This window comes from Terrapene carolina, unplaced genomic scaffold (assembly GCF_002925995.2).
Source record: "Terrapene carolina triunguis isolate 2854851 unplaced genomic scaffold, T_m_triunguis-2.0 Scaffold88, whole genome shotgun sequence".
In the NCBI taxonomy this organism is placed as follows: domain Eukaryota; kingdom Metazoa; phylum Chordata; order Testudines; family Emydidae; genus Terrapene; species Terrapene triunguis.
The window spans coordinates 9,693,544-9,719,184 of record NW_020664439.1 but is presented as its reverse complement, the minus strand read 5'-3'; the positions used below and the strand labels follow the sequence as shown (position 1 = coordinate 9,719,184).

General features: G+C 45.1%; 1 protein-coding gene across 2 annotated transcripts in view; it reads right to left on the bottom strand.

The window, feature by feature from the left end:
* The window catches only part of CLSTN2 (calsyntenin 2), a 676,166-nt gene that overhangs the window by 377,918 nt on the left and 272,607 nt on the right, over window positions 1-25,641 (bottom strand). The gene's annotated exons all lie outside the window — the stretch shown is intronic.

The following is a 25,641-nucleotide window of genomic DNA, read 5'->3' as shown; positions in this document are numbered from 1 at the left end:
CCACTGCGTATCAGTCGTGAGGTAGCAAGAGCTTATTCATCAGCCGCTGAAAAGTCACTGCGGCCCCATGTAACCCGAATGGCATGGTTACAAAGTGGAAGAGGCCGAATGGTGTTGGGAAGGCAGTGTTTTCCCGGGAATTTGGTGTAAGGGGGATTTGCCAGTACCCTTTGGTTAAATCTAGGGTTGACAAATACCTCGCTCCCCCGAGTCATTCTAGGAGTTCTTCCACCCGTGGCATTGGGTATGCATCGAACCGCGAGATAGCGTTCACCTTCCGGAAATCGATACAGAATCGGGGGGTCCCGTCGGGTTTTGGGATCAGAACGATTGGACTGCGCCATTCACTCTTCGACTCCTCGACCACGCCCATCTCCAGCATGGTATCCAATTCCTGTCGTACTGTGGCCCACATCTTCCAGGACAGCGGTCGATGGTTGTCCCTCACCTTCTGGCCGGGCGTCATCGCAATATGATGACTCATAAGGTAGGTTCGTCCCGGGCGGGTTGATAGCACATCGGGGAAATCCTTTATGAGCTGCGATATTTGTTCCCACTGTGCTGTGGTGAGGCCGGTCCCCAGTGTAGCCGCCCTTGGGTCTAGGGGTTCCCCGGCTAGCGGTCCCAGTTCTGGGTCTGGGGGCGATGGCATGGTGAATAAGACCTCCCTGGCTTTCCATGCCATCAAAAGATTCACGTGGTATGTCCGAGTGTCCCTCCATCGTCCGGGTAACCGGACTTCATAGTCTACAGGCCCGACCCGTCGGATCACCTCGTAAGGCCCCTGCCACTTGGCCAGGAGCTTTGATTCGGCCGAGGGCAACAAGAGCAACACCCGGTCCCCAGGGTCAAAACTCCGTACCTTAGCCCCTCTGTTATATACCTGTTCCTGTGTCTCTTGGACCCGCAGCAGATTCTCCCGGGCGAAAGTTCCCAAGGCTCGGAGCCGTTCTCGGAGGCGTAGCACATACTGAGTGGTCCCAAGTACTCGCGACTCCTGTGCCTCCCAGTCTTAGCTCAGGAGGTCCAGGATTCCTCGGGGCTGCCTGCCATACAACAGTTCGAAGGGTGAGAACCCGGTCGATGCTTGGGGTACCTCCCTTATGGCAAACAGCAGGGCTGGCAATAGTGTATCCCAATGGCTGGGGTCTTCCTCCATGAACTTCTGCAACTAGGGCTGGCTCCAGGCACCAGCTTGTCAAGCAGGTGCTTGGGGCGGCCACTCCGGAGAGGGGCAGCACGTCCAGCGGACGGTCCCTCACTCCGGCTCGGAGCGAAGGACCTCCCGCCGAATTGCCGCCGCAGATCACGACTGTGTTTTTTTTTTTAAAGCGGCCAAAACCCTGGAGCCGGCCCTGTCTGCAACATGGACTTCAGGGTACCATTAAAACGCTCCACTAGACCGTCTGTTTGCGGATGGTACACCAACGTTCGGAGTGTCCGTATATTCAGGAGGCAGCACAGCTCAGCTATCAGTTTCGAGGATACGTTAGTCCCTGGTCAGTCAGGAGCTCCGCGGGTATCCCAACCCTAGCGAAGACCTTCATGGGTTCGGCGGCAATCACCGGCGCCGGGGCTGCTCGGAGGGGAACAGCCTCGGGGTAACGTGTCGCGTAGTCCACGATTACTAAAATAAATCGGTTCCCTGTCTTGCTTCTTTCTAAGGGTCCAACCAAGTCCATTCCGATGCGTTCAAAGTGTACCCCGACCACGGGTAGGGGTATTAATGGGGCTTGAGGTACACCCTTCGGTCCGGCCCGCTGGCACTCTGGGCAAGATGCACAATACTCCCGGACCTCTTGGTGAATGCCGGGCCAAAAAAATCGGTGGGCCATCCTCTGAAGGGTCTTTTCCCGCCCCAGGTGTCCTGCCCATGGGTTTGCATGCGCTAACTGTAGGAGGCCTTGTTGCAACCTCCGGGGAACCAACAACTGATGAAGCGGCTCCGGTGTCTGTGGTTCCCGAACGCGATCCCGCTGCGGGGGTCTCGGAGAGGTGTCCTCTCCAGGGCCAGGGACAGTGGCCTGCTCCCAGGCCTTACTCAGAGTTGGGTCTTCTCTCTGCTCCCTCACAAAGTCAATATCCCGCTCCAGCTCTGTCTGCGCGTCTTCCACGGAGGGATGTCGGGCATTAGCAGGCAACTCCCCCGCCGTAGACATCCCTTCCCCGGGGTCTGCCTCCGGTGTGTGTCCGAAGAGTCCCCTTCCTGGAGATGTAGCCCCTTTCATTTGTGGAGCGGGTGGTTGATACTGCTGGAGGATCTCCCTAAATTCTGGCCAGTCTCATCCCAGGACTATGGGGTAGGCCAATCTGGGGGCTACACCCATGTGGAGGATTTCCTCCTGCTGGCCAATCCCGATCCTCACCCAGACTGTGGGGTAAGGGCAGATGTCCCCCTGGACACATTGTAGGTGTATCTTTTCCCCCGAGAGTCTAAGATCCGGGACCAACCCCTCCCATAAGAGGGTCTGACTGCATCCCAAGTCCACAAGAGCATTCGTGGCGGTCCCCTCGACCTGCACCGGGATCATTAATTTTCCCGGCTCCCTTTTCCAGGCTCTGTGTCCGGCAACCCACACTTGCCCATAGTTGCAATCCATGAAGGGGCATTCCCGCTGGAAATGTCCCTCTTGTCCGCACTCCCAGCAGCGATTCCAGCCTTCCGTGGGTCCAAGGCCTTCCCTTGGCGGGCTCCGCCCCTCTTGTGGGGGCCGTTCCCTTTGAATCGGAGTCCACGGAACTCTGTGCCTGGGTTCGGGGCTGGGAGGCTTAGTGGGCATGGAGCGGGTGTTGGGCGGAGATTCCCTAGCCTCCGCTCCCCGTGGGCTTGCCTTGTCTGGCCCGACTCTCCTGCTCAGGTTTCCGGACCTCCGTGAGGGTGCCTCGGCTCCTTCGGCCGCCAAGTAGTCCTCCATCAGGCCCATGGCTGCTGACAAGGTTGCCGGCCGGTGACGTTGCACACATGCTTTCCCTCCTGCCGGGAGGATCTAGGTGAACTGTTCGAGCGCCACCATCTCAGCCACCTGAGGCCCAGCCAAGCCTTCTGGCTCCAACCATCTCCAACAGTGGTCCTGTACCTGTTGGGCCACGGACCGAGGTCGAGCCCCAGGAGGATACTGTTCTTTACGTAGGTGCTGGCGGTACGTCTCAGGGCTAATGCCGGTCTGATCTAAAATGGTCGCTTTTACCCGGGGGTACTTCAAGGCCTCTTGGGCATCAAGATTACGGTAGGCCATCTGTGCCTGTCCTGTCAAATAAGGGGCTAGCATGGTGGCCCAGTGTTCAGGGGGCCACCGAGCAGCAGTGGCAACCCGTTCGAACATGACCAGGAATGCCTCGGGGTCGTCGCCTGGTCCCATCTTAGTGAGGCGAACTGGCAGCCCCACCGGAGCCTCTCCAGATCCCGCTCCTGTAGGCCTGGGGGCTGGAGCTCCCGGCGGGCGCAGTAGAGTTTCCACTTGTTGGACTAGGCGTTCCTGTTGCAATTGTTGCTGGGCAGCCAGCTCTCGAAGGAGTTGCTGCTGTTGTTCCTGGTGCCGGGTCATCTGCAACTGCTGCTGGCTGGCCATCTGCTGCATCATGTGTACCTGCTGCTGTCGCTGTTGGGTCGCCTGCTCCTGCTGATTCTCCAGCAACCACTTTAGAAGCTTCTCTGTATCCATCGTAGATGGCGGTGGGGCTCCTCCCATCTAGATTCCTTGCACTGGACCTTTCAGCAGGTCCCGGGACTTGCCCGCATTCTCCACCACATGTGACGGTCCATGCTCCTGGGGTCAGGGCAGCGTGGCCTATCAGTCACAGTCCATAAAGCAGCCCTTCAGCGCCGGGTAGCGTGGCCTAGTGGCCAGAGTCTATAGCACTCCCTTTGATGCAGGGTAGCATGGCCTAGCGGCCAGAGTCTATAGCACAACCCTCTGGTGCAGGGCAGTGTGGCCTAGCGACCAGAGTCTATAGTGTTGGGGTGTGGCTGCCCTGGTAGAGGGGCCCGGGCCCAGCCAACTCCACCGGACCCCGACCCAGGGCCCTAACAGTGGCGTAGCTGCTTGCCACTGACTCAGCGGGCGGGTCCTGTTGAAACACGCTGAGTTTCCCTGGGTGGGAGGTACCACTCCAGCACCCTCCCTGGGTCACTTCCTACCTGAGTCTATGATGGGGTTTCCCATGAGTCCTAAATTCCCCTGTGTTCGGCAGGTCCAGTCGTCTCCAGGGTTTCCTCCAGTTGCCAGGGTGCAGGGAGGCCGTGAATGGCTGTAATTCCCGGCATAGTCAGAGGCTGTGGCTGGCCCTCCTCAGGAGCTTCCTAGACAGGTCCTTCCCCTGCAGCCTCCCACCCAGAACGAGCCAGTCTCCCTCCCTTTATACTACTAGAGCACTTGGAGCATGCCCAGTCTTGCCAGGGAGGCGGGACTTCCGCTGTCAACACCTGGGGCTTAACCCTGTCTGGGCTAGTGCGGGGTAAGATGACCCCGTCACACAGACTGTAAGCTCGTAAATGTCAGTATCATATCTGCATAAGTACTTTAAAACAAATTGCAAAGTTAGGACACCATGAATATTTAATATAAATAATCAGTTATACCACCATATATGGCCACTTATTTATTTTACATTACTGCCTAGAGGCCCCAAATCAGGATCAGGACTCAATTATGGTAAGTACTGTACAAACAGATGTGACAGACCCAGACCAGTTGGGTGCAGGAGTCTGGTAGAAGGAAAACACACTGGGCACTGGATGTATAGTTTTCTGTTTCCTGAGTCACCAGGGCAGGGGCCAGAGCAGCCAGGAAGGTGCTAGAAGCAATTAAGTCAGGCAGACTCCATAAGACACCTGGAACCAATTAAGAGCTGATTAGAAGTAATCAAGGGAAACAGGCTAATCAGATCACCTGGAGCCCATTTAGAACCGGCTGAGACTAGTTTAAAAGGAAGCTCCTTCAGAGAGCCCAGCTGGTAGGAGCTGGGAGTAAGAAGGTGTGTTGTGGGAAGACTGGGAGAAAGAAGGTGTGCAGTGAAAGAGCTGGGAGGACAAGCATGGTCAGGTACGAAGGAGGATGCTAGGAGGGTCCATTCAGGGAAGTAGCCCAGGGAAGAGCTATAGCTCCGGTAGTATAGGAAAACTACCTGTTGCCGTTGCCATTAGGGTCCCTGGGCTGGAACCTGGAGAAGAGGGCAGGCCCGGGTTCCCCCCAACCCTCCCCAGATCTCTACACAAACACTTCCTGAGTAGGAAGACAGGGACTAAAGAGGGCTCTTACACCAAACCTGTTGACTGACCAATGATGAAGGTGGATCAGTAAGCTTTAACCCTTGCCTCTAGGAGGGGAGAGAGGCTACACTGAGGGTCACAGCAAACCTCTGAGGCAAGCCCTAACTGCCTTGAAGCGCAGGACCCTCGAGGCAAAGCCGGAGCTCTGCCACACAGAAGAGAAATAAGGTTTCTGTGATCATTTCGTCCATTGGTACTCTTGCCAATGCAGGATAGTTCTCAAGGATGGTGGTGATGTTAAAGCACTGGAATGGAACTCCAGAGATCTGGATTCATTTCCTGGCTCTGCCCTAGACTTTTGGTGTGACTTTGAGAAAGTTGCTTCAACTCTCTGTTTCAATTCCCCATCTATAAAATGGGAATAATACCCCCTTTTCTCCCACCCTTTGTCTTTCCATTTAGATTGTAATCTCTACAGGGCAAAGAATATCCCACAGTATGTGCATACATGGTGCCTTACCCAATGAGGCCCTGATTATGACTGTTGCCTCTAGAGGCTAATGTAATAAATATTATTTAATAGGCAGTTTCTGATCTGGAGAGCATACCATCTAATGTTTCTACCAGAGGTTAACTAGACAGTGCTTCAAAACAGTCTATGTCATAGACCACACATTAATGCATTATAAATAACATAGTCATCTCTACTGTAATGCTGAGGAGCATATAGAGAACAGACAAATATCTCCAAACAGAGAGAGAGTGTGTTGCCAGAGGAAGTGGAAAAATATTAATTTTGTACGGAAGAATGTACAGTCCCCAATAGTACCAAAGTTAGAAATCTATAACTCTTCAGTGACAGCTAACGAAAAACTCATAGACTCATAGACTCATAGACTTAAAGGTCAGAAGGGACCATTATGGTCATCTAGTCTGACCTCCCGCATGATGCAGGCCACAAAAGCTGACCCACCCACTTTCCCTTAACTCAGCTGTTGAAGTCTCCAGATCGTGATTTAAAGACTTCAAGTCGCAGAGAATCCTCCAGCTTGCGACCCCTGCCCAATGCTGCGGAGGAAGGCGAAAAACCTCCAGGGCCTCTGCCAATCTACCCTGGAGGAAAATTCCTTCCCGACCCCAAATATGGCGATCAGTAGAACCCCGAGCATACAGGCAAGATTCTCTAGCCAGACCCACATTTTACCAGCGATGGCACTTTATTACCTAATTGACTAAAATCACGTTCCCATTAAACCATTCCCTCCATAAACTTATCTAGCCTAATCTTGAAGCCAGAGAGGTCTTTCGCCCCCACCGTTTCCCTCAGAAGGCTGTTCCAAAATTTCACCCCTCTGACGGTTAGAAACCTTCGTCTAATTTCAAGCCTAAACTTCCCCACGGCCAGTTTATATCCATTCGTTCTCATGTCCACATTAGTACTGAGCTGAAATAATTCCTCTCCCTCCCTGGTATTTATCCCTTTGATGTATTTAAAGAGAGCAATCATATCCCCCCTCAGCCTTCTTTTGGTTAGGCTAAACAAACCGAGCTCCTCGAGTCTCCTTTCATAGGAAAGGTTTTCCATTCCTCGGATCAAACATTCATATACATGATGGCTTTTATTGCTTTAAATATTAAAACCAACCTAGGGAATTTTGATTGCTGGTATTGCTTCTCGTAGAGTTTGTATCAATGAGACTGTTACATAATAAACAAAGTAAGTATTCCAGAACACTACACTCTGTCCAACAAATGGCAAACTCTCTAAAGATAACAGAAACAGGTTGTTAAATCAAATTGTTGTTCATGCAACTTCAATTCTACATCGTATGCCTCATGCAAATACTATTTGTAGTCCCTTAGTTAAGGTTGAATTGAGTTGTGCACTTAAAGCAGGGATTCAAAAATTTTGCATAAAATAAAGTTTATGTTCCCAAAGCTATAATAGCTACTCAGAGTTCAGAATGAGTTTTTGAAAATTTATAAGTAAATTCATCAATTTGTGAGTTAAAATTACATTTAAAAATAGATATTTTTTTTTGGAAGGAGGGAGGTAATTTATATTTTTGACTCAGATGATTAATATCATAGACTCTTCAAACTTTGACTTCCAATATAATTTAAACTCACTACATTCTCAGGACAATTGGTAAAATCCTGTCCGCATTGGAGTCAGGGGCTGGGATTTGACTCTTTTTTATTTTATTTTAAAATGTTCATTTTCTAGCACGTCTCTTTTTGAAAGTTTCTTCTTCACAGGGGCTGAAGAATAATGTACTTCTGTGGGAGAACTTTTCAAAGTGGCTGCCATCTAGTGTTCCCAAAGGGACGGATGCCCCAGACTACCTGCAGGTCCCCTCTTTCAAAATGGCCTCTCAATGTTCCTAGTGGAAGTGAAGCCAAGCTGCCCTCAAAGTGGTAGTAGCCTTTTTGAAAAAGGGGACTCCCATCTTCCCTGAAGACAGTCTGCTGCCTCAATCCTGTTAAGAGAACTAAGAGATGTTTGCCATTTAGATAAAGGACAATTCTTCATAGATATCTCTGTAGAAGAACATTGTTCTACAACACAGGCTAAGTTTTCATTTTAAGAATAACAGCAAAAAGTTTAAATGTTTTATATTAATCCCCCCCCCCAAATTAAACATTACATCAGACGTACTCAACAGGCAAGGCAAGAAGAGAAAGCTTGGGGGTAGTACGAGGAAATAACTGAGGTGTGTATGAGCAGGGGTGTGTGAGGGTAGAAGGGGGAGGAAAATGGGGTGGGTGCACATGCGCACACAAGGAAACACGGAGTTGGCAGCTGGGGGCAAGTGGCCAGTACACTCTGGCTGTTTTGTGCTGCTTCAGAATAGGGTAAAACAGGTAAAGCATAACAGTGAATCTGGCCCTAAAAATAATAATAATAAAAATAATAAAATCAATGTGACATTTATTACATATCTTCAAATCACTAGACATACGTGGTAACATTATCCTAGAGTTTCTTGGTTAGTGTTCATGTATACAATTTTTAGTAATAATAAAAGAAGCCCACACAACTCAAGGAAACTCCAAGACAAAAAATTATGTTAAGATTGAGTTTAAGTTGAGAGCACATGTCAAGAATTTAGGGACAAATGCATCACAGGGAAGGGCAGAATTAAGATTATTTTGATGCCTTCACTTTGTGCATTTCCATACCTTAATATGTTTGGATTGATCTTAAATTTAACTTTAAATCTGAATTTCCTACATCTATGTTTGCTTTTGGGATAATTACAACACCTATATAATGTATTTTACCCTAAATCATTGATATGTACTTTCCACCTTAATCCGGAATATATATTGCAATACCGTATTTTATTATATGATCCCATACTGTATACATACACACACAGGCTCTCTGCTGCATTCAGAGCACCAGATAGATAGTGAATGAGGTTGCTGTCCACTTCAGTCACAGCAGAAGTCGCAATACACATAGTGAATAAAGCAAGGGGAGACAAGAAGAGAAGGGATGGTCCTGTGGTTAAGCCATTCCACTAGGATCCAGGAGAACTGGATTGTATCCATGGCTCTGTCAGAGACTTCATACGTGACAGATAAGTAACTTAAACCAAAATTTTCAGAGGCCGCCTCTTATTATAGGTTCTTAATTTTCTTTTTTAGAGTGTAAGTTCTTTGGGGTAAAGTCTGTCATTTTGTTAGGGGTTTGTACAGTGGAGTCTTACTTGCTACCACAACACAAATAAACAATTCTGCCAATCAAAGTCAATGTATTCAGTCCCTCTAAAGAGTAGGTCCTAGGTATTTCAGCTTTCTATTGCCTAAGACATTGGCTAGAAGAATGTATAAGCTGTATATCTATATGGTGAATAGTTTCATTCTGAGTCATAAAGACATCCTGTTTTTCATAACAATGCTGCATTTTTCAACCACATTCCATCTAAGATTTAATTTTTCTGTTCATTTATTTCAGATTAAATCATGGTTCAGACATAGCAACTGCTCAAGATAAATATTTTCCCTCAGCTTTAAGAGTGTTTCTGACTATAATAAGCTCTCACTTTTTAATGTGCTGTTTAATACAGCTTTTTTTTCCTTTTATGCTCCTCTTCATCGTCAATATAGCTTTTTTTTTTTAAGGCAAATTCTTGTCTCCCACAGTATATCGCCTACGATTTCAAAACTAAAACTGTCACTTCATGCACCTTAAATGGTTTAGTCTTTCTTCAGTACTATTTCACCCATTTCCTCTGCATTTCTATCTGAAAATGGTCTCATCTCCTTTTATGGCTCACATTGAGCTCCTCTCAATTTCTATGTAATTTAAAACATGCTAGTTTATTTACATAGAAATCAGGGTGCCACCAGACTTGTTTGGAAATGTAAGGCATAGATTAGGAAATATGCTCTACTCCTTTCTGTAATTTTGTTTTTAAATTTTGAGTGAATTTGATGCTCGTAAAAATGAGGGATTAACAATATTTGATTACAATGTGGACTGGAATGAGCACACACTAAACAATCTTCCTCAGAGTCATGGCAATGAAATTTTGATGCTTACCTAACATGCTCCTGCCCTCACATAATTCCTATCCTAGGTTCCCTTCCCCGACCAGCCTCTCTATGAATTATGCCAAACTGCACCCCTCCAAAATGATGTGAAACGGATTTCATTGTCTCCAAGGGGTACTCCCAATAAAACACTTCTTGCAGCACTGTTCACCTGACGCCAATACAATAATGAACTCTAACACAAGTTGGATGATGGCCCGAGAGATCTCAGACAACCTCCTTTGTTTTGTCCAAACAGTGGAGGTGAGAGAAGAGACTTACACAGCTAGAAAGCAAGGTTTTCCTTTTTCCTCTGTTACGAAACTAAGAGGTGTCCAGCACACTGGGCTTTGCAAAGTATTCAAATGCAAACAGAGATGTTAGGAAAACAGTTTAATTTATTTTGCTCTCTATTTTTAATAAACCACAATTTTAAAATACAATTATATGACTTGCATGTTGGCGGGGTAACTTCATGCAGATAGCCCTGAAAGAAAGCAAAGACCTTCAGGTTCTAAGGAGAGGTAAAAAAGATAAAAGGTGTTTCTGAAGCCAAACCCTTTGTTCATGGTCTTGGTTAAACAGAGTATGGCAGAGGAGTCTTCTCCCTTAAGGTATCTCACCAAGGGCTGTGACAATGGGACACAGAGAAGAGACTGAAATTCCAAGGAGGAGAAGTGAACTGAGGGGTTTGTGGATGATAGACAATAGCATTACCTGCGTAGCTATGACTGGAGTTACTTGAACAGTTATCAGATTGCATATTATTATGCAATTATAATTATTTCCAATGGAGTTATTTCATTATTACTGAATTAGTACTATGCAATATCATGCATTATTTCACTATTGAATTAGCTTGTGACACCTCTGTAAATCCCTTTTCTTCTAACATTACAAAGCTTAGGCTATTTAAGAAAGCATGTATTGCACAGACACAAGTTTTCATCTGCATTCGTGAGATCACACAGTAGCTCTTATAAAGACAGAGCTATTATATGATGTAGCATGATATCTTTAGATATAGCATGAGATAACTCAGTAGTATGGCATTACTGGAGCTGTAAACTACCCTGATCAATGCAGATGACTAGTCATTAATGGGTATAAAGGGTTGTTTCCTGCAAACCTGAAGAAAGAGGGCTTGATTGTCCATTGGCTTGAACCTTACACACTCATCTTTTCCCCATGCAAAATAGAGGCAAATGCTATTAAATTAGAATTCTATACTCTCTGATATTGGTGGCAATGCTTTACACACATTTTGCACAGACGGCAATAATTACACAAGGCGCAAGGTGATGGAAAATCATGCCCGGAAAATCTTACACCTTGACATCAAGCAACATAGACATGGAAATCTTGTTTCATAGTTAGCATCCTTATGTCAGCATTATAACACAATAAATGGAAAGGAAGTGACTTAAAGATACCAAACTGTTCATAAGAGCTGCTCATGCATATTTGAGGGTGGAAATTGGCTTGCAGTGCTTTAAAATAAATCCCAATTACTAGCACACGCATCTCATCTATGATTAGGCACACAACTGGGCATGTATTAGAGACAGTGGGCCCATGTTCCCTGGAAGGATTGTTATTGATGGGACACCAGGAAAATGGGGAGTTAGGCTGGAATCAACTCAGTCACCTGCACAGAGTTTAATCAAGTTCCACTTGTTCAACTTAATGTGCTTCCAACTTCACTCTTTGCAAATAAAATCTGGTGGAAGAGTCTGAGCTGTGAGTTGTGTGAAGTGCAGCAGATGTCAGCGTGAGCCATGGAACTCGGTCTGAGGCCCCTTTGGATTTTGCAGACACAAACCTAGCCCAGTGATGCACCCAGTGGATGCGGGTGTTCAAGCAGTACATAGACCTGGCCATACAGGAGGACAACAGCAGCAGGAAAGTAAAACTATTATTTTACCTTATTGGGGAACATAGCAGTGAGATCTGCACCACTCTGAAGCTCACCATTGCCTCAAGCCTCACAGCAATCCTAGGAGCTCTGGGGAACTATTGCTCCCCAAAGCACAACAAAACTGTGAAGGGATACACAGTTTTCACTAGAGACCAATCCAAAGGGGAAGGGATAGACCCCATGTTACTGCCATATGCACACTGGGTGCTACATGCAATTGTGGGGACTTGACAGACCCCCTAATTCAGGAAGAATAGTCTGTAGCACTTGCGGAAGCCTCGAGAGAAAGGATGAAAGTCCTAAGAGGCACAATGCTGCCAGAAGTACATGTAGTGAGAAAACAGTTAAGGAGAGCCAGGTGGCCAGGCTTCCATATCCATAGTGAGATGCATTACTGTGGAAGACAGCATGTGTGGGTAAAGGAGAAGTGCCCTGAAGTAGGACAGCACTGGGAGGAATATGGGATGGTTCAACTTGCCAGTGTGTGCAAGAGCAGAGGAAGCCCTCAAAGACTCAGTCAGACTTGTAAAAGAGTGGGATGACACGTCAGTGATGATATCATGCCACCCTCCTTGAGTCTAAGTGCATCTCAAATTTAGGCTGTCAGGACAGGAGAGCAACAAGGGACAATGCCAACCTCTGTTCATGCAACACTGTTAATAGCCAGTGGGAGAACACTTTAACCTGTCTGGTCATTCAATGACAGACCTGCGGGTGGCTATTTTACAACAGAAAAAGCTTCAAAAACAGACTCCAACGAGAAACTGCTGAACTCGAATTGATATGCAAATTAGACACAATCAATTTAGGTTTGAATAAAGACTGGGAATGGCTGAGCCATTACAAACATTGAATCTATCTCCCCATGTAAGTACTCTCACACTTCTTATCAACCTGTCTGTACTGGGCTATCTTGATTATCACTTCAAAAGTTTTTTTTCCTCTTACTTAATTGGCCTCTCAGAGTTGGTAAGACAACTCCCACCTGTTCATGCTCTCTGTATGTGTGTGTATACATATATCTCCTCAATATATGTTCCATTCTATGCATCCGAAGACGTGGGATGTAGCCCACGAAAGCTTATGCTCAATTAAATCTGTTAGTCTCTAAGGTGCCACAAGTACTCCTGTTCTTTTTGCGGATACAGACTAACACGGCTGCTACTCTGAAAACTGTTAATAGGAAATGTTCTGTGCAAATTCAGCTGGATAGCAAGGCCTTCTGCAGTGATATTCCTTGGGGTGATTTGCACTTGAACTCATCCATTGCATGAGGCAGGCACAGTCTAATAATGTACAAAAAGAGCATAATGCAGTCTGTAGGAAAATGTGACCTCATAGTAATTAACCTGAATGGTACAACTGAAGTTTGTAGTGATGGACAATAGACCCCTCTTGGGAAATACAGCCATACAAGCCATGGATTTAATCAGGGTGCAGCATCAGAATTTTATAGCTGCAGTGCAAGATACAAAAGAAGGAGTCCCATGGACAAGGAGACCATTTTAAAAGCATATAGGGTTGTTTTCAAAGGCAACGGGTGCCTTGAATAAAGTTATGGAATCGGACTCCACAGTGGAAGCTATAGGCTTACCACGAAGAAAAATTCCAGTAACACTGCATAATCCATTATGCAAGGAGCTTGAAAGTCTGCAGAGCAGGGGTATCATAGCAACTGTAGAGGCCAGTACAGCCTGTGCAAGCAGCATGTGGTGGTAAAGAAGCCATCATGCTAATTATGCATCTGCATTGAATTAAAGCCATTGAACCAAGCATTGAAAAGATATCATCAATTGTAGGCAGTGGATAGTGGTATGTTCCCAGAACTTTTCAAAGCCAGAATCTTCATGGTCTGTGATATGAGAAATGGTTTTTGGCATATAAGGCTGGATAAAGAGAGTCCAGCATGTTGACAACCTTTGAAACACCATTTGGTTGCTGCAGATGGCTGGGCATGCCAATGGGCATTCATCCAGCACCAGAGGTGTTCCAGAGAAGACTTACCCATGCACTGGAAGCACTGCCTGGGGTGAAAATAATTGCTGATATCCTCACTGTAGGTAAAGGGAGCAGTGATACAGAAGCTGAATGAGGCCATGACAGAAAACTACAAGCTTTCTACATCAATGAAGGGACAAGAACATAAAACTCAACCCCAAAAAGCGTGACTCAGAATGAGATGACATATATTGTACATCTGCTCACAGCAGAAGGATTGAAAGCAGTTCCCAACAAACTCAAGGCAGTCAGAGACATGCCAGCTCGAGTGGACGCGAAAGGGGTACAGTGCTTCATAGGAATGATAAAATTTTCTGTCCAAGTTCTGTCCACTCCTGGATACAGTAGAGGAACCCATATGTCAGCTCACAAGGCATGATGTTGAGTGGGAGTGGGCAGGTCTCCAACAGCTAGTGTTTGACACACCAAAACAAATGGTAACAGATGGCCCTGTTCTGAAGTACTACCAACCAGGAGAGCCACTGCCACTCCAGTATAATGCATCAGAGAAAGGAGCAGCTGGTTACTTATGCCAGCAGAGCCCTGCCAGAGACTGAACAGGCATATGCCCAGAATCTCCTTTTCTCTTTGGTTATGGTATTTAGAGTGGAGTGATTGTATTGGTACTCCTATGGCTACTAAGTAATAGTGCAATCAGACAACACACTGCTAGAGAAAATAATGGCACAGCCCCTTCTTTCTGCTCCAAAGAGACTGCAGCGCATATTGATGCGCCTCCAGTGCTACCAGGTAGAGATCAGCTATTGTCTAGGATGATTATTCGTGTTAGCTGACACCCTGAACAAGGCAAATGTCAACTTGGGGAGAGGGGACCAGGACACAGTGCAGCATGTTAATGGATTCAGTCTCCCAGTTTCAACAATGACAGAACAAGTTGACACAAATCAAAATTGGTTAAAGAAAAGGACAGACAGTGACAGACAGTCAGGACAGCAATACTAGCAGGGTGGCCAGAAGACAAAAGCCAAGTCCAGTAGGAGCAGAACTATATTATACATTCAGGATGGAATCGTATCTTCAGGACAGAGCGTGATTGTTCCACCTCAGTACGTAAGGATGTCATGCAAAAAACGTGTGCCTCATACCTGGGACGGACAGCTGTCTTAGATGGGTTTATGTTTACTGTCTGGGAATGAATGCAAAACTCCACTCCTGGATAGAAGGGTGTAACACCTGCCAGTCGTTACCACATGAGCTGCCCACCCAACTATGGGAAAAGGTGGGAGCTGTTGCCAGCTGGGCCATGGGCGGTCAGGCCTAATGGTGAAGGCAAGAGTTCAGCCTACCAGATAGAGCGAGGTCCAGAGTAGGAGGAGTCCAGGAAATGAGCAGAGGGGCAGCAGCCAAATGCCAGAGCCAGAGTGGGGATAAACCCAGACTCATAAGTCAGAGGCAGAGCCAGGAATCAGTATTGGAGAGACAGAAGCTGAATGCCAGAGCTGAGGGTCAACCAGAGTCATAAGCCAGAGGCAGAGCTGGGGGTCGAAGCCAGAAGTCTGAAGCCAGAGGGGAGCAGGGACTGGAACAAGGGCAAGCCCAGCTGCGGGCGTGGTGAGCAGTTCAGTGGCTGCTCAACACAATTGGTGCCAGGTTTATAAGCAAGGCTGCTAAACCAGCAGCCCATAAGGGGCTGTGTCCAAGGCAGTGCAGCTGAGCTCATTGAAAGCCTAGCAGTGAAGTTCGTAAGGGAGCAGGCCAGTCGCTGCTCCTAGCTGGCCTGTCCTTGACAGGAGTGGACTTATTTACCTTCAAGGAAAAGCGGTATTTGAATACAGTGGTCTACTACTCATTCTTTGGGCAGTGGCGGCAGGTTGGTATAATTTTTGGTGATGCTCAGAAAAAGGTCCAAGTCCCGCCCCCCCCACACCTGCCTAAGTCTCTGGGAGGGAGTTTGGTGCGGGAGGGAGTTTGGGTGCTTGGTGCAGGCTCTGGGCTGGGACAGGGGGTTGGGGTGCAGGATGGGGTTTGGGGTGCTGGGCGCAGGAGGGGGTTTGGGTGCTCGGTGTGGGGTCTGGGAGGAGGTTTCGACTCTGGTTGCAGACTCTGGACTGGGACAGAGAGTTGGGGTGCAGGAGGGGGTGCAGAGTGTGGGTTGGGCCAGGGATAAGGAGTTTAGGGTGCAGCAGGCAGGCTGCCTCAGGGCTGGGATGGGGGGGTCAGAGAGGAGGACTCCCCCCAGCCCTCTCCCCGTCAGCAGTAGCGAGCTCCGGGGGAGAGGGAAGGGGACACCCTCCCTGGCCCGACACTCACCTAAGCCCCCCAGGCTGCTGCTCAGGAGGTCCAGCCAGGATAAGCCCCTCCCACCTCCCCAGAGTCACCTTCCGGGGAGGGGGTGGCTGCCATGTGCCTCCTCCCTCCGCAGGCGCAGCAGCTACCTCAGCCTGCCCCCGGAGCCGCTCCCTTGTAGGCGGCAGTGGCCAGTGAGGGAGCGCAGCGTGGAGCTGCAGGGGGCAGCCGCCCACTGCCCAGGGCAGGCAGGGACGCTCAGGGGAGGTGCGTGGGACTGGCAGGCGGGGCCGGGGGATGCTCCGGAGGAGAAGCGCTAGGGCAGAAGGCAGGGCCAGGGGAGAGACCCGTCCCAGAACATTAGTGGAGCCAGGCCCCCTGGGCCCTGAATTTGCTGGAGCCCAGGCACCACGGGCCCATACAACTCGCCGCCCCTGCTTCTGGGAGGTTGATGCCTTGCCTGATACAAGAAGCTAGTCAGCGTTTGGCCCATTTTGTGAGATATGGCATTCCATCCACTGTATTCACTGAAAACAGACCCCAATTTCCTTTGGAAGCATTCAAGGAATTTGCACACGAAAGGGAGTTTGACCACCACAGCTCCTTCCCAGCATATTTACAGAGTAATAGTAAGATGGAATAAGCCGTGAACACAGCTAAAAGACTGATACACAAGGCTGTTTCATCCAGCTCAGACCCCTTGTTAGTATTCTTGGCTCACAGGAATACCCCAGTACAGGGGTGGCAAAACAGTCCAACACAGGTACTGATGGGATGAAGGACCAAAACCCTGCTACCAATGAGAGGAGACCTGTCAAAGCCATAAGGATAGAAATACTGTTGAGAGGAGATGGGGAACCAACAGAGAAAGCAGGCACTGGAGTATGACAGGTCAGCCAAGGACCAACCAGCCTGAGACAGGCACTCCTGTGAGGATCCAGCCATTAGAGAGACACCAAAAGGAGTAACAGAGAGTCCTCTGGCACCTTTAAGACTAACAGATGTATTGGAGCATAAGCTTTCGTGGGTGAATACCCACTTCATCTAACGCATACAAAAGGAGAGTTTCGAAGGAGATGTAAAGGGTGCAATGGCATCCAGGTCTTAAGAGATGACTACACTGAGGGACAAGTGATCTGAAGGAACAGGAAAAATTTACTAGCCAGCAAACACAACAGCCAGAGAAAGCCTACAGAGATCATCATAGATCAGAGAGAGAGAGAGAGAGTGAGAGAGAGAGAGAGAGAGAACCATCCAGAGTCCAATCCCCCAGACACAGTTTGCTACACTCAGAGGCAGGTGATAGGGAGACAAAGAGGTCACTTCCAGTATGGTCACCTGTTGAGGAGACAAAACTATCTCAAAGACTACGTAACCAGCCGAGTCTGTGGTAAACACAAGACTCCATTTCGGCTATGTGCTAGCAACCTCTGGCAAAAGGGACAGGGGGTGGGGATCTAGGTGTCAATTATGTGTTTTAATGTTTTAACGTTTATATTAAAAGGTTTCTACAATAGGGAAGATGATCAGGGAACTGGAGTCAGAGGGCCCATGTTCCCTGGAGGAACTGTTATTGATATGTCTCTGGAAAATCAGGGAATGCATGAAGTTAAGTTGAAAGCAACTCACCTTATGGACAGAGCACTGCTTGGGGTTAATGAATTTCATCTTTACCTGCATTCAGCTCACTTTGCAAATGAAACAGGGTGCTTAATTATGTTGAAAATGCAATCACACACCTACAGTAAACAAGTGACCATGTTCCAGATTGACACAGTTGCTTTGGTGCTCTCGCTTAGATGCACACTAATTTCTTGAATCTCAAGTACCACCTTTTGAAAATGTTGAAGCGTGTGCAAGTGCAGGGACACTCAGATAGGCAATTACATTTGATACATAGAACACAGGTGCATGCTTTTGAACATTTTGTGCACTGCACAATAGAGCTCATGTCAAAAATATGCTACCGGGTCTAATTGACAGGACTAAAGTGACAACAGCACTGCAGTCCAACATGGCAAAACTAATTCACTTTTCAATCATGGTTTTATTCATTACGCAATGTTAGAAAAGTTTTACCAGTCTGATACCAGATGATATCCAAACAGCTGAGTAAACAAGCATGAACTAACATGATGGCATTTAGACACCCTGAAGATCCCAGCGATTAGGGACTGGAAAGTCTAACATATGCATTATATGTGGGAGCTGAAGACAGCTACATAGCCCTTCAAAGACAGAACATGTCTCAAAGAAACATTCAGTCATGGGAAGCAATATTTTTCTAGGAATAATAGCACATTCTATAACATCTGAATAAAAGGGGATCAGAGTTGGTTGATATCAGTATTTCCACAGGAATTTTATTAGTTTTTATGGGTTTGGAGTGCATTTCCTTTTTGCCATGTTTCTTGTACTCCATTCTTTGTGAATCTGGAACTTCAGTGCTTCTCAACTCTCTTTACTAAGATTCCTGCATAAGCACAGCAGTCATCTATTAATTAGCCACAGGAGAAAGGGCTAAGAACGCAGCTTTTTGGCCAATGTATGGCCAAGTACTTGCCCATGCCCGACATGTGACAAAGTGATTAAGGAAGAATGAAATTGGATCTATTAGTTATACATTTCTAATTATTTTAGCTAATTTGGTAGGTCTGATGTCTATCAGATAATATTTTTTCCAGACTACATCACTAAATTCTCCTTCAATTATCAACTAGTCCATGAACAGCTAATAAATAAGATTCAGTAAGACCCACAGCAATCAGCTTTTGTCCTAGAGTGTTGCAAATGGGATACATTTTATTGCAAATTTCATTTCATGCTTTTTATTGCAAAATGTTTGGAACAATGAATGGTAATTATATATTTTATAGTTCATTCACTGCAAACTAATCATTTGGTTTTCATTACTCCAGTAAGAGTTTATGCATATTATCTGTATTTATTCAGATTTTTACTTCGAGTGAGTTGTTAAATTTTGAAACAATATTTCTACTAAATTTCCTTTTGTAAAAGAAAAAAAGGTGAAGAAAATGTCAGTGTATCCTGTTATATTAACTTTAGTGGCTCCTGTCAAAAGAATAATTGACTGAAATCAAACTTCTCATATCTCTTATAACGTGGCTCAGAAATGCAGTCATAAGAGAGATACACTATATAAATCACTCCTACAGAAGTCAGGAAAGGTTAAAACCATCTTGATGTATTTTATAGAAATCAACTTTAACCCCATTTTTTCACAATATTTCTGATCTCGTAGGTGACACAACACAGAAATAATTATTTCTGGTATTTCAAGAGATCACACTATTGCATATCCAATGATTGCTCTAAAAGATAGGTAAGCATTAAGGGAATCAAAAGTATATTGGTCTTCTCAGAACAACATCTCTAACTACAGATGGATAAGTTCAAAGCAAAGCAATTTGGCTATTCTATTCTGGGTCTGTTGCCCTCAGTAATCATATCTGATGATCACAGTCTGTCACTGCCAAGACTCTTGTTAATGTATTCAAAGGACACTCTGCTCTCACAAAAAAATTGAGCTGTTAATGGAAGAGAGAAATCTTGATCCTGTTCCCTTTGAAGTCAATGGCAGTTTTCCCAAAAAGAACAGGATCAGGCCCAGAGTTTGCCAACTACAGGATAAAATAGAATTATTTACAGTGCCAAAGAATATGCAGTATGAGAGTGCACAGTCCACAAGTCCACTGTTCAAAGGCAAGATAATGGTAGGAAATGGTAACAGAAAATAAGTATGAGTCATTAACGTCCAAGATACAACTGAGCCAAGAATAGCTATCTGCCAGTCACAAATGAACAGCATCAACAATTGAGCACTGCAGGAGGGATTACATAATGGCAAAACTCAAAAAGTAATGATACTAAAGACAAACTGTTAACATGCAAGTTCCTCAGAGAAGCACCTCTGCTTATTCCCTTGGTAGGGTCTGTGGTAAGAATAAAATGGCAGGTAGCCCACAGATCACCAAAGTTGTAACTCCTATGATCATTTCTATTGGGATAAGCAAGAGGCACACATTGCCCTTAATGAATTATAAATTAAAGAGATTTGCAACTTTGTTGTAGCCATGTTGGTCCCAGGATATTCGCGAAAGAGATGGTTCAAATATTTTTGCCCCATGTGTCTAACATTACCAATTTATTTTTGCACATTGTACATGGGCCAGTTTCTTTATATGGATATGGGACTGGGAATGGAGTGACTGTATGTCCCATGTTACATTTATGATTGCTATTATTATTAAATATTTACATTACATAGCACCCAAAGGCCCCAATCCTGATTGCACAGATTGCTGTGCAAACATAAAATAGAGACAATCCCTGCTCAAATAATCTAACAGTGTTTCTACAGTCTAAAAAAAGTACAAGTTCCACAGATGTGATATTAAACCTTTGAATCTGAATCACACTGCCTACTGCAGCCAAAACCATTGATCTCTGGGTTTTTGATGGATAGAAACCATTTATTTAAGATCCATGTACATTAATCTGACAACATCACTTCTAAAACAACAAGCTTGCTACTTGTAAAGGTGCACCTAGAAATAGCAGGACTAACAGAGAATGTTTGTATCAAGCTTGAGAACCCAGGAAACTGCTTGCAGCTATACAAATGCAGAAATTACATCACATCATTATGTAAACAGGGATATAACAAGACTGATGCAGTGATTTGGCAACTGTCTGTACAAAGCTTAAAGTAGTGCATCCTCAGTGCTGTTCATCAACTTTTAGTGTTATAACAGCTATTTAAAATAGTCAGTATTCCATAATCCAAATAGAATGAGAAATTTTAACTCCATTTCTTCATGAGTAGAACTGGTCAGGCATTTTTTTGGTCAAAAAATGCTGATTCATTAAAACCAAAATTGTTTGCAAAAGAGGTTCAGATGTCAAATTTCCCAACGCAAAAAAAAGTGTTGGAAACAAGTTATGAAATTATCAAAACAAAGTGTTTTGAATCACTCAAATTGGGGTTGTTGGGGGGTTTTTTGGGGCTCACAAAGATTTTGACTTCTCATCCTGATTTGAGGGGAAAAATTCAAAAGCTCAAAAATATTTAAGGGACAGGAAAAAAGTTTCTCACTCAGTTCAATTCATGACCCCAGGGGAAGTGACCAGGAATGATTGAAGGTTTTCAAGAACAGGTTAGTCAAACACCTGTCAGAGACAAGCTAGGTAATGCTTAGTCCTGCCTCAGTGCAGGGGACTGGTCTAGATGACCTTTTGAGATCCCCTCCAGTGCTACGATTCTATGATTTAATGATTCAGGTGTGTTTACTGGAGCTTGTATCAGTTAAAAATCTACAGGATATATTCCCTCACAGGTTTTGACCAGTAGACGCTAGTGGAACATAGAGTCTAAAACTCCAGCCACACAATCTTTGCCCTGAAGGTCAAAAGGTTGCAGTGATGCAATATAGCAGTGCACTCATATGAGCAGCTAGTGATGGCCACAGCATATAGAAAGGATTGTTATTTGTATTGTGTTAGTTTTCAGATGTGCAAGGTATTTTCCAAACACAATCCCTACTCAGAAGAGCATACAATCCACAGTACTTTATTGAGCGTATCCCTATATTACCAGCATCATTTGCAAATGAATGCTGCCTTCTGGCAGAAATGTAAATTCAATGCAGACATACTGTAAATGAGCACAGAAAAAGGGGACATTCTTGCTGGATGATGGAAAGCAAGAACTGCATACTTAAACCCTGATCCTAAACCCATCCTTAACTTTATAAACACAAGTTGTTCCTTTGAAACCAATGAAACTACTCAAATGCATGAAGTTAAGAGCATGCATAAGTGTTTGCGTGGACCTTAGAGCAAAACAATGGCAATCTACATCAACTTTAACAAACCTAGTGCCTCTTCTTCAGCACAGTTTCACACCACCAGTGCTGTGAGCAGGTTTACATGACAGTACATGACACACCTGAGCATGTGGCCCAAAAAGGTGACAAAAGCCTAGGAAAAATATAAACCCCGAAATGTAAATGACCTGAATGCTTTGTAAATAGTCTCCCACAAATTGCTCTCCTAAGTTTTTCTTGACTTTCACCTCCTCTTCTCCCTGCCACCAATACTTGCGGTATGTCATCATTTCATAGTATGGCCATATACATTTTATTTCCTTGGGGCAAAGAACCCTTCTTATCTGTAAAGTACCATTCACAGTAACAGTCTCTTAAAATATCTTAATTTGGTGATTTACAAGTCAAAATAGCTTTCAGCAACCTCACCCTTCGGCCACAGGGAGCCCCAACAATCAAAGTGAGCTGGTGATGTGAAAGTACTGTCCCCACACCTGCAGGGGGAAGCCCTCTGCTTCCTCTTCCACTACATTGTGATGTTCCACTGGCCTGCAGTGATACAGAAGACAATGTGAGGGTAATACAAATACTTCTTGGTGGAGAGAACCTGGGAACCCCCAAACTAAATTCACACTAGGTGTCCTCAAAATCCTAAATCCCCAGGACAGGGGTGGGAAAAGGCAGTGCTAGTGATCCTAAAGTCATTTCCCCAGAACTGGAAGTGCAGCTTCCAGCCTTGTGTGTCTCTGACTAAAGAACATCATCATAGGCAGATAGGTTAAAAGGAACAAAATGCATGTCACATCAAATCAGTCAAGACCACTGGATTTTCATGAGCGTGGGGGATAGGAAGAGAGAAAATAAACTATTTGTAGAACTGGCTTCATTTAGGTTGTTTTGCAATTACAATTATATAACACACATTTATTCTTTTGCCAAGAGAATTCAGTGCTTATATAAAAAGGCCCAGAATCGAAAATATGAAGTTCTCGATCCATCCTTATAATAGACAGCATGGGGGGCAACAGCACTGCAAGCTTTCTCTGCCAAACACCCCGTCAATGCTCTTAAAACCTTGACCTAGAAAGAGGTAGACAAGGATGGTTGTGAGGCTCATTCCAATGACAGGAGGGCTGGCAATTTTTTTTAAAAATGCAAAAATTTACCAATTTAACCTCTAAAATGTTAAAAGTTGTTATAAACAATATTAATCTCCTTAGGGCATAGCACAGGGATTTTATTGGCTGCTATTACTAGGGAAATGCAACCTAGATGGAGCTACTATTAGATGGGTGCAAAACTGGTTGAAAAACTCTTCCCAGAGAGTAGTTATCAGTGATTCACAGTCATGCTGGAAGGACATAATGAGTGGGGTCCCGCAGGGATCAGTTCTGGGTCCCGTTCTGTTCAATATCTTCATCAATGATTTAGATAATGGCATAGAGAGTACACTTATAAAGTTTGCGGACAATACCAAGCTGGGAAGGGTCGCAAGTGCTTTGGAGGATAGGATTAAAATTCAAAATGATCTGGACAAACTGGAGAAATGGTCTGCAGTAAATAGGATGAAATTCAATAAGGACAAATACAAAGTATTCCATTTAGGAAGGAACAATCAGTTGCACACCTACAAAATGGGAAATGACTGCCTAGGAAGGAGTATTGTGGAAAGGGATATGGGGGTCATACTGGCCCACAAGCTAAATATGAGTGAACAGTGTAATGCTGTTGCAAAAAAAGCGAACATCCTTCTAGGCTGTATGAGCAGGAGTGTTGTAAGCAAGACATGAGAAGTAATTCTTCTGCTCTACTCTGCACTGATTAGGCCTCAAATGGAGTATTGTGGTGCCAGTTCTGGGTGCCACATTTCAAGAAGGATGTGGACAAATTGAAGAGAGTCCAGAGAAGAGCAACAAAAGTGATTGAAGGGCTAGAAAATATGACCTATGAGGGAAGATTGAAAAAAATTGGGTTTGTTTAGTTTGGAAAAGAGAAGACTGAGAGGGGACATGTTAACAGTTTTCAAGTATGTAAAAGGTTGTTACAAGGAGGAGGGAGAACATTTTTTTTTCTTAACCTCCGAGGCTAGGACAAGAAGAATTGGGCTTAAATTGCAGTAAGGGAGGTTTAGGTTAGACATTAGGAAAAACTTCCTGTCAGGGTAGTTAAACACTGGAATAATTTGCTTAGGGAGGTTGTCGAATCTCCCTCATTGGAGATTTTTAAGAGTAGGTTAGACAAACACCTGTCAGGAATGGTCTGGATAATACTTAGTCCTGCCACGAGTGCAGGGGACTGGATTAGATGACCTCTCAAGGTCCCTTCCAGTCCTATGATTGTATGATTATAATATAGGCTCTTCTTTTTCTGGGGCAATCACTCCTGTGCAGAGGGCCAGCACAAGACATATGCATCATTTAATGGAGGTCACAACTTGAGAGTCTTCCTGTTGTTTTGTAGCTGACCCCTATGCTCTAGGATATGTAGTTTCTTCGGTGTGCTTCAGTCTAAGTGCAATTCTCCCTCTGTTCCTTGGGTACAGATTCAGAATGCATTAATGATGCCAGAGCAAAGATAGTTTTCCTAATGCTGCTGGACTCAGTTCCATGTACTTTTTTGGTTTGTTTTTAATGCTTTATCAATTGTAGGTTTTAAACATTTGCAAATGCAATTCATCTGGTTTTTATTCAGGGAATATAATAGGGCAGGTTCTCTGCTTTTTACTTTTGTTTTAATAAGTTTTTGATAAGGAGTTAAGTAGAGCTGGGTGGAAAATGCAGTTTCAGTACCGCAGGAAAATCTTATATTTGGGGGTGGAAAGTCTTCATCATCAGTTCAAAAGGTTGAAGTCTCAAAGTATTTCATGGAATGGAAGATCTCAAATATTTCAAATTGAAAATAATAAAATGACCTAATTGAAATGTTAAATTTGGGTAACATCAAGACATTAGAATATAAAATATTGCATATAATTATAGAATATTAAACATTTATAGTTATATTTAATATAGGTCATATATATTAAAAAGTTTTTAAAAGTAAAACCAAAAAGGCAAAATGAAAGACTCCATTTTGACTGACTCATTTCAAAATCTTTTCATTGAAAATTTAGATGAAAAATGACACCTTCCCATGAAACGTTTTGATTTCAATGAAACAGCATTTTCTGTCAGAAAACCATTCACTCTAAAATTTTTCACCAGCTCTAGTACCAACCCTCCTTTCCTCGAAAGCAGGGACAGCAGAGAGACAGGGCAATAGGAGAGGCCTACATTTTCCTGGTTAGGCAGCAGTGGCACCAATTCAGATATTTCTTGTGGGGTGGGAGGAGAAATTTCAGTCCTAGTCCCTGCCCCCGTGCCCCTGCCGGACCAGGGTTTTCCCTCAGCTGGGGAAAACTCCCCAGTTTCTTACCCATTCAGTGCATGAGCCAGTGCTGCCAGGAGTCGATTTCTTGGCAGACTCCCCTGCACTCTACCATACAGGAACAGACTCCCTGTAAACCAGGTTGCAATGCTATTTGGCCCGACTGCCCTTCCATGAGGGCAGAGGAATGGCTGAGCCAAATTTGAGATGCATTGCAACCACATGTGCCAGGTCAGAATACCATTCACTGAAGTTTGGCCTGGCCGTCCCTCCTTCTGTACATAGAGGCAGCCAGCTCACATTTGAATGATGTTGTGAGTATGCAAGCTGGAGTGACACTCTGGACAGCAGCTATACTGATTTAGTACGGGACCTCTGCTTAAAAGTGGTTGGGCCTGGCATGACCACTTTTAAGCCGTGGTCATTCATCTCCACCCGTCCCCAATCCCTGCTAATTGGTGCCACTGTTAGGCAGGGAGCGGGGAAGTCAAGCCCCAAAAGAAAGTTGAAGCCCA